The 16,277-nt window shown below is 49.3% G+C and overlaps 1 protein-coding gene across 20 annotated transcripts in view; it reads right to left on the reverse strand.

Moving 5' to 3' along the window:
• Nucleotides 1-16,277, reverse strand: part of CIT (citron rho-interacting serine/threonine kinase) — a 2,264,529-nt gene that overhangs the window by 367,570 nt on the left and 1,880,682 nt on the right. The gene's annotated exons all lie outside the window — the stretch shown is intronic.

Genomic DNA, 16,277 nt, shown 5'->3' on the forward strand with positions numbered 1-16,277 from the left:
GCCATCAAGTAGTTCAAAATCAGATTAAGATATCAATCTGGGACAACAAACTGAATTGGCAGAAACTTGATGAGAAGGTCCTTCAGGAACTGGGCCATGACCAGAATAGTAAAAAAGGAACCTTGGTCTGAGGACCTCTTGAACACAGACATGGCTGCCAAATACCCTTTCACTGTGGTAACCTGAAGGACTGAAGAGGCAGGCTACAGAAGGAACTCCATCACTGTGGTGGTGGGACACGAGATAGGGTCAGTCTCGCATTCGCTGCACTACACCTCAAATCTTCTCCACCTGCACGCGTACAGAGATCTTGTAGACGGTCTGTGAGCAGCCAGCGACACCTAAAGTACCTCCCCTGAGAGGTCCCAGTCATCGTACCTCATTCTTTCAAGAGCCACACAGGTAGGTTAAGGGAATCCGGGGTCGGGTGGAACACTCGACCCCCTGACTGAGTCAGGAGATCCGGACGGTGAGGCAACCAGTGAGGTGGACAGATTGTTAGATCCAGGAGCTCGGAGTACAACGTTCTCTTTGCCCAATCCGGGGCGATCAAGATCATGGTCACTCGGAATCACTTAAACTTCCTGAGAACCGAAGGAATGATGGGAATCAGGGGGGTGAGAGGGAGAGAGGCATAGTGGAGAGGGAAGATTCAGTCTACCAGAAACGCGTCCCCCAGTGCACCGTTCGCTGGGAATTCCCTCAAGCAAAACTGTGGCACTTCTTGTTGGACTCAGTGGCAAACAGATCCACTGCTGGGGTACCCCAGAGAGCTAATACCGCCTCTAGTACTTCCTGGTACACTTCCGACTCATGTGAGACCGTGCTCTACCTGCTCAGAGCATCCGCCAGGTGTTCTTGCCGATTTCTGCAACCTCTCCTTTGCCTCTGGCTCTTTCCCCTCCCCTCTTAAGCACTCCCTTGTGCATCCTCTCCTCAGGAAATCCACTGCTGATCCATCATGTCTGGCAAACTACCGCCCAATTTCCATTGCTCGCTTTTTGGGTAAGCGCCTGGAAAAGCTGTCCATCTCTCAACTTAATCTCCATTCCGACTCTGTTGGCTCCCTCTATGACCACTAATCTCACTTCGGAGCTGACAGAAGCACAGAAACTGCTCTCCTGAACATCCATGAAGACCTGCTCTCCAACCTCGATTCTAACATTCCCTTTGTGCTCATCCTACTTGATCTGTCCTCTGCGTTCGAAACAGTCAACCAAACCACCCTGCTCAATCGTCTCAGACAACCTGGGTATCACTGATCAGGCTCTGGCCTGGATGGCCTCTTTTCTCTCTGATTGACCCTCGAAGGTACAACTTGGGTCCTTCCTATCTTCCATCTCCCTCTCGACTTGTGGTGTCCGCCAGGGGTCTAACCTCTCGCCCTGGCTTTTCAACCAATACCTGGCAACTCTTGCTTACTGCATCTCCATTTTCTGCTCAAGTTTCCAGTGCTATGCTGACGACATCCAACTCATTTTCAGGCTTCCTTCTCTCATCTCGGATTATTTAATCGCCATTCAAAACTGGTGTGCCGCCCACGATCTATGTCTTAATGCCAACAAGACCGAGAGCCTCCTTATTGGTTCACCATCTCCATCCTTTGCTCTCACTCTCTGGCTGGCCTCCCATGGCCCTTCTCCTACCCACACCTGTGCGGCTAAGAACCTCAGGGTTATCTTTGACTGTACACTTTCCTTCTCCGCACACATCTCTAGGTCTCCAAAAAGTCAAACTTTTTACTTCACATCCTTAGAGGTACTATGCCTTTCCTCTCCTTCCCTCAAAAGCTCACTGTCCCCCAAGCTCTGGTTCTTTCGAGACTGGATTACTGTAACAGCCTCTTTCTAAATCTGCCTGCCTCCACTCTCCGCCCTCTACAACTAATCCAGAACAGGCTTCAAGCCCTGGGATGGTATCTCTCCAGCCATGAAATCCCTTCATTGTCTCCCAGTGGATGCAAGGATTAAATGTAATACCCTCTGCATTGTCCACAAGGCTTTCTGGGGCCTGGGTCCAAAATACCTTCAACTATCCCTCCGTAAATACCTCCCCTCTCGAGCCCTTCGCTCCTCTACTTCTAACTCCCTCAGGGTTAGTCGTTTTGCAAAGAAACAAGCTGGGGGTAGATCTCTGTCTTCGGCTGGGGCATCCCTTTGGAACAGGCTCCGGGCCACCTTGAAACTTGAGGAAAACCATCTCCGGTTCCGGTAGCATCTCAAGACCTTCCTCTTTGCCTCTGCCTTTGCCCCCCTTCTCCCTTGTTGATCTGTTTCTTCTCTCAGCATTGTGCACCTGGCCACTGTTAGGGAGAATTCTCTGTTAAGGCTAATTTCCCAAACCTAGTGAGTCCCCCAGCAGCTTTGCTGGATTTTAGGGGTTTATTTTTTTCTCTCCTGCTAAGAGTGAGGCTCTTTTTCTCCCACTCTTAGACATGATTTGAGGTGTTCCTTTGACTTTGAATGTGTTTTATGGGCTATGGGATCCTTTACCGCATAGGGCATCATATGTTTTTGGTATGTGGGTTACACAGCACCCTCCGTGCAGTAACCCAGGGGTGTCATAGTGACCCCCAAACATAGACTCCATACCCTGGGACTGACTACTGTCTCCCAAGGCATGTAAAGTCACCACTGGCTTTACTAGTCCTAAATTATGAACAGAAACCAGTACAAACCATCATATTGTGGACATACTGGTCGGGGCAATTTGATTGCCCCGGGATCAGTTGTTCGAGGGGGCACGTCTACGTCCCCCCTGATCGAGTTTTGGCTGGTGGCAGTGGATACTACTTTTTATATTCGACCGCAAATATTTTCCTATGGGATTTTCCCATTGTTCGAGGCTACCACTTTTTAATATAGCCTCAAACATACCTCCGGTTTATTAAATTAATATAAAATCACTGGTTGGTAATTTCTGCCGAAACTCGGTTCCAAAATGGCGTTTGTGTTCGCTTCTGTGACTCCAACCGAAGTCGGGCCCTTTGTTCCAATTTTTGGCGGGCTTCTCCAAAGAAGCCTCCAAAAGTGGTGCCACTCTGTCTGGGTACCACAGGGGGTGTGTGAGGGGGTTTAGGCACCCTGGACTGAGTTGCCTTGGCAACTCAAGTAGCACTCTTGTGTGATTGGCCCAAGTGGTGAGCCGCTCGGCTCACCACTTAGCATGTTTGATTGACAGCTAGGCTGAATGAATGGGGGTTTGCTGCATAAAAGCAGGGCTTTGGGGACTGGAACTTCAGAAGTCGCCACAGGACCTAAAGAATCCGAAGAGGGAGAAGCTGAGCCGACCTGCAACGACGACACCACCGGTGGAGCCCTGCTGAACCGCCTCACCACTTTTCCCGACGACAGAGGAGATCTCCAGCCCGCAGAGTCTTCTTCCTTTGACTGGTGGGGATAACCAGTTTGCCTGTCTTTTCGCCTTCCCGCATCCTCTCGTGGCCGCCTTGCCTGTGCCAAGCACCCCGGCAACCGGGATACCACGGTTTTTTCACTACCGCAAATAAAAGGGTCTTACCTTTTAACCGGAGAACTGCACGGCTGGTTTCTTCCCTGGCAGTGCAACGACCTTCAGCTTTCCTCCACGTCGAGACCATCTCTTCCTCTGGACGACGCCGTGACTTGCACCTGCTGCCAGGAACAACTGCCTCCGCTGGAGGATCCTCTCCACTTTGAAGGTACTGTGTCCGCCTGGCCTCCCTCGCAACGGTCTGTGTGGGGTGACTCTTAAAGTCTCCACTTAACACTTGGGTTGGCCCTAGGCTGGCTAACTGAACTTTTCTGAGCTGACTTAATTCTTTTCTGAACTCCCTGCAAGACTTTTCAAGACTTTTTAACTGTGTGATCTTGGGCGCATTGGTGCTGTTCTCTCTATGAGGGAGCCTGGCCTCTAAACTTTTTGCTCACAAGTAGACTTGACTTTCCTGCCTTGCTGGGTGCTTCTGAAGTATTGTGTTGTGTGCTTTTCCTAATTACTGCCTTTTCCCTCCCTTTTTCTTAACTTATTGGAGTGCCATCTTTAGTTAAGCGCTCACCTCCGTCTGGAAATAAGTGGCGGTAACTAAGACTTGTCTAATAAGGAATAAGGGGATCTACATCTAGTAATAGTGACTGTGTGTTGAATTTATTTACCTCTTTTTGTGCTAGTGTAATTTACAAGTGTGTCTTTAAATAATTATATACTTTTACACCAAAGCTCTGGTCAGTGTTTGCTTGTACTACTGTGTCTATGTACCTATTGTGTATACTCTGCATACTGCCTAACTCATCTTGAGAGAAGTCTGACTGCTCAGCCACAGCTACCAGGTAAATCTGTGTGGTACAGACTGCTACCAATTGGGTTTACTGCCAACCACCTGTAGTCCTAAATCTTTTGCAGTGGTCCCTAAGGGAACTGCACAGGTTTCTGCCTAACAGCCACCATGTCATTCAGGCCCAGGTACCTGCTCACCCTGGCACCCTCCTGCACAGCCTCCAGGCCACCCTCTGCACTAAGGTTCTGTATCTTTACCCATACAGTACCCCCTCCCACATTTCTTCTGCACTTATCAGATATACCTTTCTGACTAACTTTCACCTGACACTTGCTGGCTGCACTATCATGGTTTATCGCCCTTATTTATCTTATTTAATATTTATGTTTTCTCTCCTCTGCTCCGCACTTTCCACTCCCCCCCCCTCCCAGGCACTTTCCCTCTTTTCCCTTTACTTGCGCTTTCTTAAATGTCATTGTGCCTAGTAAGACCGCTGTTTTCTTTTTTATTCTCTCTTGTTCCCCTCCCTTTTTGCCTGGTTGCACTCTGAAACACTTGTGTATAAGCGCAGTATAAATAAAATATCATTTCATTTCTCTGCCCCAGCCAGATGAACTGCTGAGACCGAGATTTGGCTCGCTTGTAACAAGAACCACAGCTGAATTGCCTCTGTGCAGAGTGCCCGGGAGAGCACACCGCCCTGCTTGTTGAGGTAGTGCATGGTCACTGTGTTGTCCGTCAGGATGAGGATATGCTTCCCTCTGAGAGACAGGGCGAAAGCCCTCAGGGCTAACCTGATGGCTCACAACTCCAGCCTGTTGATGTGCCACCTGGCATCTGATGGTGAACAGAGGCCACTCACCTGCCAATCCTCACGTGTTCCATCAGCCGAGTTGGCAGACTACCTGGCTGGACACTCAAAGGCGATCCGTGAGCGCTCTCAGATTCTGGGACCAGTGGTCCCTCATGAGCCACTAAAGGTATGTCATACGCAACCTGGCCTCTGGCACTAGAAAAATACAGGAGGCCATGAGACGCAAGAGGTAAAGGAAGGAAGCCACTGGAAGGGTGACATGGGGCCTCATTACGACCCAGGCGGTAAGGGGTTTACGGCGGCCTAAACAGCGCCGACCCTTACCGCCGCCTGATTCCGAGGTCCCTTAGCGCCATGGAGGATTTAACACCTGCTTTTAGCAGGTGTTAAAATCCATGGCGCTAAGGGACCTTGTTGTTAATTACGCCACCGTAATTTACGGTGGCGTAATTAACGCCTTCCCCACTCCCATTATGCCCTATGGGGCAAAAATGGGAATGGGGAAGGGTAAATGGGTTAATGGGGACTTACCGCCCCGCCAACCTCCGAATGGGGCGGTAAGTCCGCCAACCACCATGGCGTAAACATAGTTTACGCCATGGTGGTAAAGGTACGACCCAGGCGGTAACTTACCGCCTGGGTCGTAATGAGGCCCATGGTTCTCAAACAACTGCACCATCTGGGCTATGTTGCTGACTCTCTTCAGGAGGAAAAGCCTTCCCAACCCGGGTGTCTAGGACTGTTCCGATGAACTGGAGCCATTGAACTGATGTCAAACGGGACTTCTTCAAGTTGAGGGAGAAGCACAGACTGTGCAATAGAAGGCAGGTGTCCTCTAGATGAGACAAAACCTGCCCCACCGACTTCACTCGGATCAGCCAGTCGTCCAGATATGGGACTACGTGGACCCAGATCTCCTGAGGTGAGCCGCAACTACCGCCATGGGTTTGGTGAAGACCCTTGGTGCGGAGGTCAACCCAAAGGGGAGCACTTTTAACTGATAGTGCTTGTCCCCTATGAGGAACCTTAAGAACTTCCTGTGCTTTTGGTGTATCGGCACATGTAAATAAGCATCCTGTAGTTCTATTGACACTAGCCAGTCCTGAAGTTCGAGAGCATGGACAATCTCTTTCAACGTCACCATCCTGAATTTGTCTTTCCTCTGGAACTTGTTCAAGGCCCTGAGGTCCAGGATGGGATGGAGCCGCCCTCCTTTCTTGGGCACCAGAAAATAATGGGAATACCAACCCGACCCTCTCTGATCGGGGGTACATCTTCCACGGCACCTTTCCACAACAGGGCTCTTAGTTCTTTCTGGAGCTCTTGTCCTGGTTGGATTGGGGGAGGCGGGGGTCTGTCTGGAGGCCTCTTCTGGAAAGGCAGGCAATAACCCCACCGAATCAACTGCAGGAACCAGAAGTTATTGCCTGCCACTGGGGCCAATGCCCTGCCAACCGTCCACTAACCAGTGCATCGTGGGAGGGGAAAATAGAGGACATGACACTGCCGCTGTTGCTGGCCTCTAGAGGCCCCTCTACCCCTTCCGGGACACGAGAAGCACCTCTGCCCTTGCCTGGTTTGTAGGAGTTGCGCCTTCCTGTCATAGGGTACTTAACATCTATAGCCTCTGACACTTGAGGCGAAGTTGAAGGCAAGTTCGGCCAGCTGCACCGCTAGGCCCAATGATGTAGCAGCTAACTTGCATTCCTTACATTTCTCTAAGGATTCATCTGCGTTCTGACTGAAAAGCATGTCACCTTCACAGTCCAGCAGACTGTTCTGAACATTTGGGGAGAAGCCAGTGGTTTTTAGATAGGCTTAGCGTCTCATCACTACCGCTCAACCCATTGCTCTGCCAATGCAGTCCGCTACGCCCAGGCCCGTTTGCAAGGACTGTTTGGCTGCCTCCTTCCCATCCACCACCAGCTGTAAAAATCCGTCCCGCATGGCACCCTCAGGGACGTATTCAGCAGCATGTTCCACAGTCTTTCATAAGTCAAAGGAGTACTTGGCGAATCCACATGCTATGTTATTGGCTTTGAGCGCCATGCTGCCAGAGGTGAACACCTTTCTGGCCAATGCATCCAATTTCTTTCCCCCTCTGTCCATAGGCAGATTGGAAGTGGATGCCGCAGGCCTAGTGGAAATAGTGGCAGCCTGCATAACCAACCCTTCCTGGGGAAGGGTCTGTGAAAAAGAAAGAAGGGTCTCCTCTTGCCGGCCTTTACTTCCCTGTAAAATTGGCATTCACAGGGGGAATAGTACAAGGGTGCTGCCATAAGGAGGCTAAAGGGTCCGCAATGCCTGGGTTGAATGGCATGTTATGCTCAACTGTGGACCTCGTCCAAAATGTCAGTGAGCTCATACCCCTGAAGTGGTGGACGCTTTCAACCCAAGGGTGTCAACGAACCTGTGAACCAGATCCCTGAACTTGCGTCTTGTAGACTCTGAGCTAGGGCCAATAAATCGGCCTGGTTGTAGAAAAAAAAAAAATTGATGCTGCAGGCTTCCGTGTAAATCGACGCCAAATATAAATTGCATAGAGTCGAAGAATCGTGATCTCCAAAGCGGCTCAAATGAACAGTCACCGACTGTTGGCGCTGAGGACGTGAGAATAGGTTTCAAAGCCGCAGCTTTGGATGCCGAGGGACACTCGGATAACCGATGGGCATCAGCCTTATGACCCTCCAGTAACTTATGCCCGGGTAGGTGTGATGCCCGAAGGCGTGTTCGACATCGATGCTGTCGACGGAATGGCTGGCTTGGGGTCGGGAGAATCAAGCGCTGCTTTTGCTGCTAAAGCTTGCTGGTCGGGGGCCAGAGCCGCACCTACAGCAGCTTGTTGCCTAAATATATCAAGCAAGGAAGTCTTAAAGTTTTCCCAAACTTCCTGAGTGGTCAGGCCCGATGACGAGCTGGACGTCGATGGCTTGGTGCCGCGTCTTCTTCCACGAGGAAGACGATGAGGAATGGCGCTGGAGTGGGAGCACTTCGTAGTCTTCTTGCAATGTCGTTCTTACCCTTCGTCGGGAGTGGGCTCCTCCGTATCGGCCTCCAAAGACCGAATGAGGGACCGCGCCAGAGATTTGGCGACCGGTTGGCTTAAAACCAGTTTCATGGCCCTCTCGCGTATGGAGTTGGGCTGCATCTTTGCACACAACGGGGAGTCCTCAGTGTAGTGACCAACACCTAGGCACCACAAACACACGTCATGGGGGTCGGTTACTGACATTTTGGCCTCGCAAGCACGGCATTGCTTGAAGCCTGAGACCCTGTGAGACGATACTGCGTCAAGGTTTCTGAGAAAATTGACAAAAAAAGTTGCGTAAACTCGAGTCGTGTTCCTGATGCAGTGTGCAAAAAGAACAAACTGAAGCATAGGGCATAGTGAGTGCTATATATGCACGACGCCGGACGTCACTTCCGGAGCTGAAGATTGAGAGCCGAGTAAGACGGATCGACGGCCGAGTCGAGGTCCACTATGCTCCATGTCGAAAAGTTTCCCAACAGCAGAGCCGGATGATGAATATCTTTCAAGATGAGGAATTTGTGGGAGAAAAGCAATCCATTGAAACGTTAACAACTAATTGAAGTCTCAAGGAGGATTTGGGGTGTCCACGGACCATCGACGGGGTTGTCAATGAGGACAGTGTAGATAGAGGAACGGTAGTCGTGGACAAGGGTCGCTTCTCCGAAACGTTTTTAAGACGATGAAGCTGCTGACAAAGGCGTTCTCTGCGCTGTAGTGGACTACCAAGTGACCATAGGCATAGGCGAAGATGTAAACAACATTTTCGACGAGGGGGCAGTAAGAGTGTGTCATCCATGTCCCTTTTTTGCCTTCTTCAAATTGGAAGATTCTTCATGGGAACTCAACCTCTTTGATGAGGGAGTGCGCTCTAGGGGTTTGCTGTGCCTGGCAGAGGCAGAACTACGGACAGAGTGTCAGGGTCCCACGGTGCATTGTCAGGTTTCCTTATTACCGTATGCTCTTTAAAACCTCTTTTAGGTTTCCACATTGCAGTACATTATTTAAACACTTTAACTAGAGGTGTAGGAGTGGTGATCAGTAGTTTATCTCAGCTAGTGTTTGGGAATGAGTCTGGTTTCAGAGGGTCATAGATTGGGAATGTGAAGTTATTCCTTAATGTGGCTGCCAGGAAACCTTTGTTTCCCCAGGGCAAGATGGAGGCTCAGCTCTGCAGCAGTGATTGGCTGCGCCTGGTGGTGAGGTAATTTAGTATTCTTCAGAGTTCTAGACTGCCTTTCATTCTAGTTTTCAAGGGTACAGGTCGCAGTTTTCTAGTTCAGCAGTGTTAAAGTAAAGATTCAGAAGATTTCAATACCAGAAGAGTTAGTGTGAGAGCAAAGAGAAACCACAAGAAGCAGAAGCAAGAGTCAACCAAGAAAGAAAATACAGATGAAGAAAGCTAAGTGCCAATAATCTAATAGCTCAAGTTAATTCATGACTTTTCAATTAATTGTGTGCGGTTGTTACAGTTTAAAGTTAATTGAGCAAATTTCAGTGTGTAGTTTGAAGGTACATAGCATTTGTAAATAAGTAACGTGAAATGTAAATGCTTAAACAGTCTACAATCCGCTACCTGTGTGCGCAAGTCGTTTTGAACAAGTCGCTACGTCCCAGTCCGCGAAATAACATAATTAACTAGGCGCGCGGTCCTATGCTGGCGGTAGATCCTAATTTCTAAATTATTAATAAACCGCAAAGCTACTAACTTTCGTTTTTCGTCGTTCGCTCGCATTCTTACGTGCATTGCCTCACGTCGGTTTTGGCTAGAGTAAGGAGCAAGGATGCGTGTGTACGTGCACCCAACACATTTCTCTAATAGCAATCGGATGAACGGACAGCTGATCTTGTCAGATGACGTGTCCTCACAGCAAGGCAAAGACGTGGATATAAACAGTTGCAAGTACTAAGAGACAGTGAACTGAGAAAACGTGAGGGAACGTTTGCGCGAACTCGGGCTAGGTAGTGAAGAGACTTGTAGGCGAGTGGACAGCGCGAGCTAATGCACAGGAACTCCATGAACCAAGGCATTAATCAAAAAGAGTCAGCAGAGAAGAGTCGTTGAGCAGTGAGCTTGCAGTTAAGAGGTTCACAAACTGATCTTAAGACACAAAGGCAAGCAGGCTGATAATAGAGTGCAACTGTTCAGAAGAGAACTTTTGTTAAAGAATTACTCACAGATTCATATGTGGTTTAGTAGTAAATAGCAAAAGAAAAGCAGCAAGCAGAAGCAACTATAACCAGGAAGATAATAGACATTTAACATTACTTCCGTTCCTTTAAAGAAAAGCCCATCAGCACATAAAGCATAGGCTGCAGGTATTTAAGGGTCAAGGGAGGCAAAGGAGATTAAGGTAAGAGTGAGAAGAGGCAAGTTGATAGTAATTGCTGCTTACTGTGATTACCTTTAAGGCCTTTGCAGCAGTCAGAGAATCCAAGAATACCCAGTCCAGGAAGGGAGCAGGAGATGTGAGTGTAGTGAAGATCTGCGTTGGTTATTTTTTTCCCAATTCCCCTTTCCCCTTGGGTTTGCCAGTTTGATAGTTGTAGTAAACCAGGATTGTTAGGCTGGCAGACATGGGGGGGTCTGGTGGGCAATGGTCACTCCTGCAGGAATTCGCAACAGCGCCTGACACAGAGGCCCTGGCACCTTTATCCAACCAAGCCACTAAACCTCCGGTGGTGGTCCTTGCGTATCATTGTTGAGAACGACTGGCAGATGTACAGTTGTTCAAGTCGTGGTCTGGGTAGAGACAGTGTAAGGAAGACATGGGGCCTCGTTACGAGTCTGGCGGTAACCGAGCTGGAAAAACCGGCAGGTTACCGCCGGACTCGTATTACCAGTCCGCCTCCGTGATTCCCAGAATCACCGGGGCATTAGTACCCCGGTGACCCAGTAATTCCGGAGGCGGAATTCGGTAAATCCCCATTCCCATGGAGTCCTATAGGACTCCATGGGAATGGGGAAGTGGAAACACCGGCAGCATGGTGCCGGTGTTTCCACGTCCGCCTGCAGGCGGGTGGTGTTAAACCCGCCAGGTCACACCTGGCGGGAGTGACACCTCCCGCCTGCAGGACTCGGAATCAGCCAGTCCTGAAAGAACAGTGGTGGCGGATTTCCCACCACCGTTCTTTCCGGACCGGCTGACTCGTAATGAGGCCCATGGTATCCCAAGTATGACACTGACACAAGAGATACAATTCCAAAACCTTTATTAGATTTGTTGGGTTTGGAAAAACACCTACTTTGCCCTATATCTATGATTGGAGTAGTCTCTACCATCAAATAATAAAGAAAACACAGTCCTCGTCAATCTCTGTCAACTCAAAATGGCCTATACTAACACAACTTAATGCCTGCCCTATCTCTTATACAAAAAGTGTGTAAATGGGAATATGTATGCAAAGAAACTTCAGTGTTCTAACATTAAGAATCAATATGGCTGAGTAGCTCTCCTTCCCACGTTAGACAACACGGAATAAGGCACCCCCCCCCCATAGGCAGGATGTCACACTCTGGCTCAGGTTATCAAGAAGCAGTTCAAAAAATGGGTTGAGGCCCGTTTGGCCTTCCACGTTTCGGTCACTAGGAGTATATCTAGGTTGTGAAGGTTAATGAGTTCTGCCACTTCCACCGCATGGGCAATGGCAGAAATGGCATTGAACAGTGCTGCTATAAGCACAGAGTTGTCCACAACTGCACATGGCCTCTGTGACTCCAGCGTAGTTCTGGATATCCCCAAATTACAGATTTTATTCAGTGCTTGCAATGTAAGGGAGCCCTTCCCATTGTCAAGCTTTTTTAGAGAAGGCCCCTTATACCTCAATCCCACGATCTTCTCCACTAACTTCACAGTGTTACTCGGCCTCAGAGTTGCAAACCTGAAGAGTATAACCGAGAGGCCATTAGCCGCCAGTCACGTCTGCACTCCGGAACAAACCGGCAGCATGTCCTGCTGCTCCTGGCCGCAAACAGGCCTAAACAGGCTTCGTGCTGACGCAGGTCTGCTAAGGCCTGTGGTGCCTGTGGATGACGTGTGCGGTGCGCCGAGTGCGGGCAGATCTGGGGGATGAAGTTCCCACCCGGACAGAACGGCACTCTGGATACAATCCCACACCAATGCACACCCCAACCAATGGGCCCCCACGCTATAACGCCTAAATTGAGTGGGTTTGAATCCGCACAGAATAAAATGAACTAAATATTTTTAAAAGTATGCTAAAATATCACAATTAATTAAATAGTAGAACAGGTATTAGGTTTGTGAGCATCTCCAACAACGAGGTGCTAGTGAGCAGCAGCTGCTTCATGCTGACGCAGGTCTGATAAGGCTTGTGGCGCTCGTGGATGACATGTGTGCGGTGTGCCCAGTGCGGGCAGATCTGGGGGATGAAGTTCCCACCCGGACAGAACGGCACTCGGGATACAATCCCACACCAATGCACACCCCAATCAATTGACCCCCGCACTATAACGCCAGATCGGTCCCCTTAGCTCCTCCCCTGGAGACCATCTTCAAGTTGTTACTGCACGTTAAGTGTTGGGAGTCCTCGAGAAATCTCTCTTCTAGATATTTGATGATTTTGTCAATTTTTGCTCTTTTCCATCAGATCTTTCGGTTTGGTGCCATGTCGCTTCTCACCTACAGGTGTGAAGTTTCATCCCATTCCATCGCCTCCGGAGCTGCTGTACTTGCATCTGAGGCCTTCAGGAGTCTGTGGACATCATAACAGACACGAGGAAGAAAAGCCTAGTCAAGGCATGCTCGGCTTAACAGCGTGTACATCGAGGATCTTCATGAGAAGTGTCTCTACTGTTGTGAGAAACCTGTAGCGTTTCTCGCATGCTATTCCCGGGGATCCCTGACTTAGGTGGCCAGAGGAGGGCCATCACTCTTGGATGCCAACCCTGGGGGCGAACAATCAAGGGAGGATCACCTAAGAAAAGGGACCCTTGGAGGAGACTTGGGAGGAACGCCCTTGGGCGAGCCATGGTATCTCCTCACCCCCACAGTTCCAATACATCCCTACTCTACATCCCCTCCGTCATCATGGGATATTATTGCCCAAAACCCATTCATCCACAACAAAACATCTGCCCCCTCTTTTCTTCCAGAGACAAAGGGTACATCCGTCCGAAAGGGACCAATGCGTCCGGCGTGAGTTCAATGCAGCAGTCTTCTGCGCCGTGAGAAGGTAGTTCGAATCTTTTCAGTGACTATTTCCGAGTAGTCTTTAAGGAAGGTTGGTAAGCAGTGTATGGCACTTTTCTCCAAACTGTACATTGCCTTGATGGTATCAAAATGAGGCTCAGGAAGACATGTCTCTTTACAAAAAGTGGAATGAAAGCTTAGAATGTTTTTGGTCCAATTGATAGTTGGGTTATGCCTTCGTAACCAACCAATGCCTAGTATAAGAGGGAAATGGGCTGCGTGAATGATGTTGAACACAATCTTCTACCCCTTCGACCTTCTGATCTTCTGGCTTGGCTACATGGGATAATCGCATCTTTTCAGCCCACTGCGTGTCCATGAAATTCCCAGCGGCTTCACAATCCAATAAAGCTTGGGTCTGGATGTGGAAGTCGCCTATTCTCAGAGACACGACAATTACCATGAGACGGGAGTCTTCAGATGTTAGGGATGACGTCAAAGAAAGAGTGGCATAAGGACTTGATTGTGCCCCTCGGAAGTTAGTCCTTACACTTACCGAGGGTGATCGTTTCCCGATCGTCTAGGAAGGACATCTGGACAGTCTCTTAGCAAATGCGTGGAGGACCCACAGTACATGTACAAACTGCCTTCCCTTCGTCTCTTCTGTTCTTCTGGGGTAAGAGGGGCTCGAGATGTGCCGATCTGCACGGGTTCCTCTTTCGCCTGTCATGAGGTCGATGAGGAGGCTGAGGGAAGTGTTTTGGGGAAAGACGGTAGGTTCCTGTTCTTTCTTCTCGCGGAGCGACGTTCATTCAGTCGGAAGTCGATCCGTAGTACGGCTGTAAGTAGATCTGCAAATGTTTGAGGCCGGGCAATGCGAGCAAGTTCATCCTTAAGTTCCTCTCTTAATCCTCTGCAAAATATGGCATATTGTGCCTGCTCTTGCCATCCTGCCTCAGATGCCACTTGCTTAAAAGATGTGATATAGGACAACAGATCTGAGTTTCCTTGTTTGATGTCCAAGAGGTCTTCAGATGCTATGTAGGTGGTTTCAGTTCTCAAAAAGGTTTGCTGTAGAAGTGCCTCAAAGGCAGTATAACCTTGCAGAACCGGATCAGTTTGGTTAACTAAAGGAGTGGCCCAACTCAGGGCCTTTCCAGTCATGTGGGTTATCATAAACCCTACTTTGGCATGGTCAGAGGAAAAAGTATGGGTCTGGAAAGCTAAATGAAGATTGCAGGCATCCAGGAATTCTGTCACCCTTTTGGGTGCACCATCAAATTTCCCAGAGACCAATGGGAGTGGAGGAAGATCAGTAGAGGCTTGTTCCCTCTTAGTCATCTTCTGTTGTAAGGTAGTATTGGCACTCTTTAAAACCTCTAGATTCAAATTTTGGACTGCTGCTACAAGTTCTTGGAGCTGTTGTGGTTCGGCCATGTTTGTTTGATGGCGTTGCAAACTATCACACTGTTCAGTAATGTCCTCTTCCTCGGAAGTAAACTGTCTCCCCTCCTTCCCCTTCCTCCTCACCTTTAAACTTTGGTTTGGAATCTCTCCTCTTCTTGCTCCTCAAGGCTGGCTTCTCTCTTTTTTTTTAGAAGATAAGGACGACCACGGAAGGACGCGATAGTGCCACTAGAATAGTGGGCTGTGGACGGATCCCTGTGCACGTCTGTTAAGGGGAAAAAGCCTGAGACATAAAAAAACCCTCCACAGGATCGGATGCAGTTGTAGACAATTCCAATGAGAAGCAGTAGTACGGAGACTCCAAAATCAGGAAGGCAAGTCCGATGGAGGAAATCCGGAAGTGGACCGAACAGCAAGAAGACAGAGAATAACAGAGATCCAAGGTAAGTAGAAGGGCGAACCGAAGAAAGAGGAAGCAAGAGAAGGGCAACAGCGAAATACACAGGAAAATGGTGAAAAGAACGAGGTTCGGGAACCAGCCAGAGAGATGGTAAATGAAAAGCGAGAGAGAGGGGGAAACCGGAAGGTAGAGGAAAGAATGGCGGTAGGAACCGCAAGGGAAATAACAAACGAGCGTTACGAACAAAGGGAAGCCTAACGTTGCAACGTGTCAGTAAGACGGAAGTAAAAGGCTAAATACTTCCAGGTCCGACATGCCTACAACGACTAGACCGGCAAGGCGTGTTGAGAAAACAACGTGCCGGAACATCTAATGGCGGCCACTCTTCCAGCGGTTCCAGATATGCCACTTGCTCCATCGCATGACAGAAATAATGGGGAACCATGGTCTCTCGCTACTTACAACTGCTGCAAATCACGTTAAAGGCCACTGTCTGGATGTACTACTGACCAGGGGCAATTGCGTAGCGTTGAAGGAGATGGTTCCCATTCATTGGTCCGACCATGTCCAATTCTTCGCCCTGACTATTCCAGGGAGAGGGAGTGGGGTTAGGAAGGATGGACCGTTAGTGTTGACTCGAAAAAACCAGAGATCTGGCCAGCATTCTAGGGGAAGAGGTTACTGCTGATCTAGTTCCTCTTCGGAAGCAGGTCCGCCGCACAGATAAAATATGGAGTGTGTCATGATGCCTGCCCCCGGAAGACCAGACCAGGCCCAGCAGCCCCGGAAGCAGGCATCATGCCACTTGGAACATGCCCAAAAGCCCCAGTTAGGGGCCAGTTATCAATAATGAGCCTGGCGCCATGGGCGCCAGGCTCATTATTTATAACTTACCTGAAGCAGACCATGCTGCATACTCACCTGAGGCAGACCATGCTGCATGAAGACTCAAGCCAAATGAGGCTTAGGAGGAACTATTTTACTGATGGGACTATTTTGTTACTTGGGTGGGGCTGTGGAAGAATACTTACCTGGATCTTCTTCCAAGGCTATTTAAACCACGCCCGGACAGCCACACGTGCTTCGCGTTATTCTGCTTGCTGCAGCGTAACGCTCACCGTGTTTTCAGCAGCTCCAGTCTTCAGCCACGCCCGCTTCAGTCCTGGGACTCCTGAAACAAGAAGAAAAGAAGGATAAAGGTTAGAACATGAGTTTTAACT

The sequence above is a fragment of the Ambystoma mexicanum genome, chromosome 10 (assembly GCF_040938575.1).
Source record: "Ambystoma mexicanum isolate Mex_15411 chromosome 10, UKY_AmexF1_1, whole genome shotgun sequence".
Taxonomy (NCBI): domain Eukaryota; kingdom Metazoa; phylum Chordata; class Amphibia; order Caudata; family Ambystomatidae; genus Ambystoma; species Ambystoma mexicanum.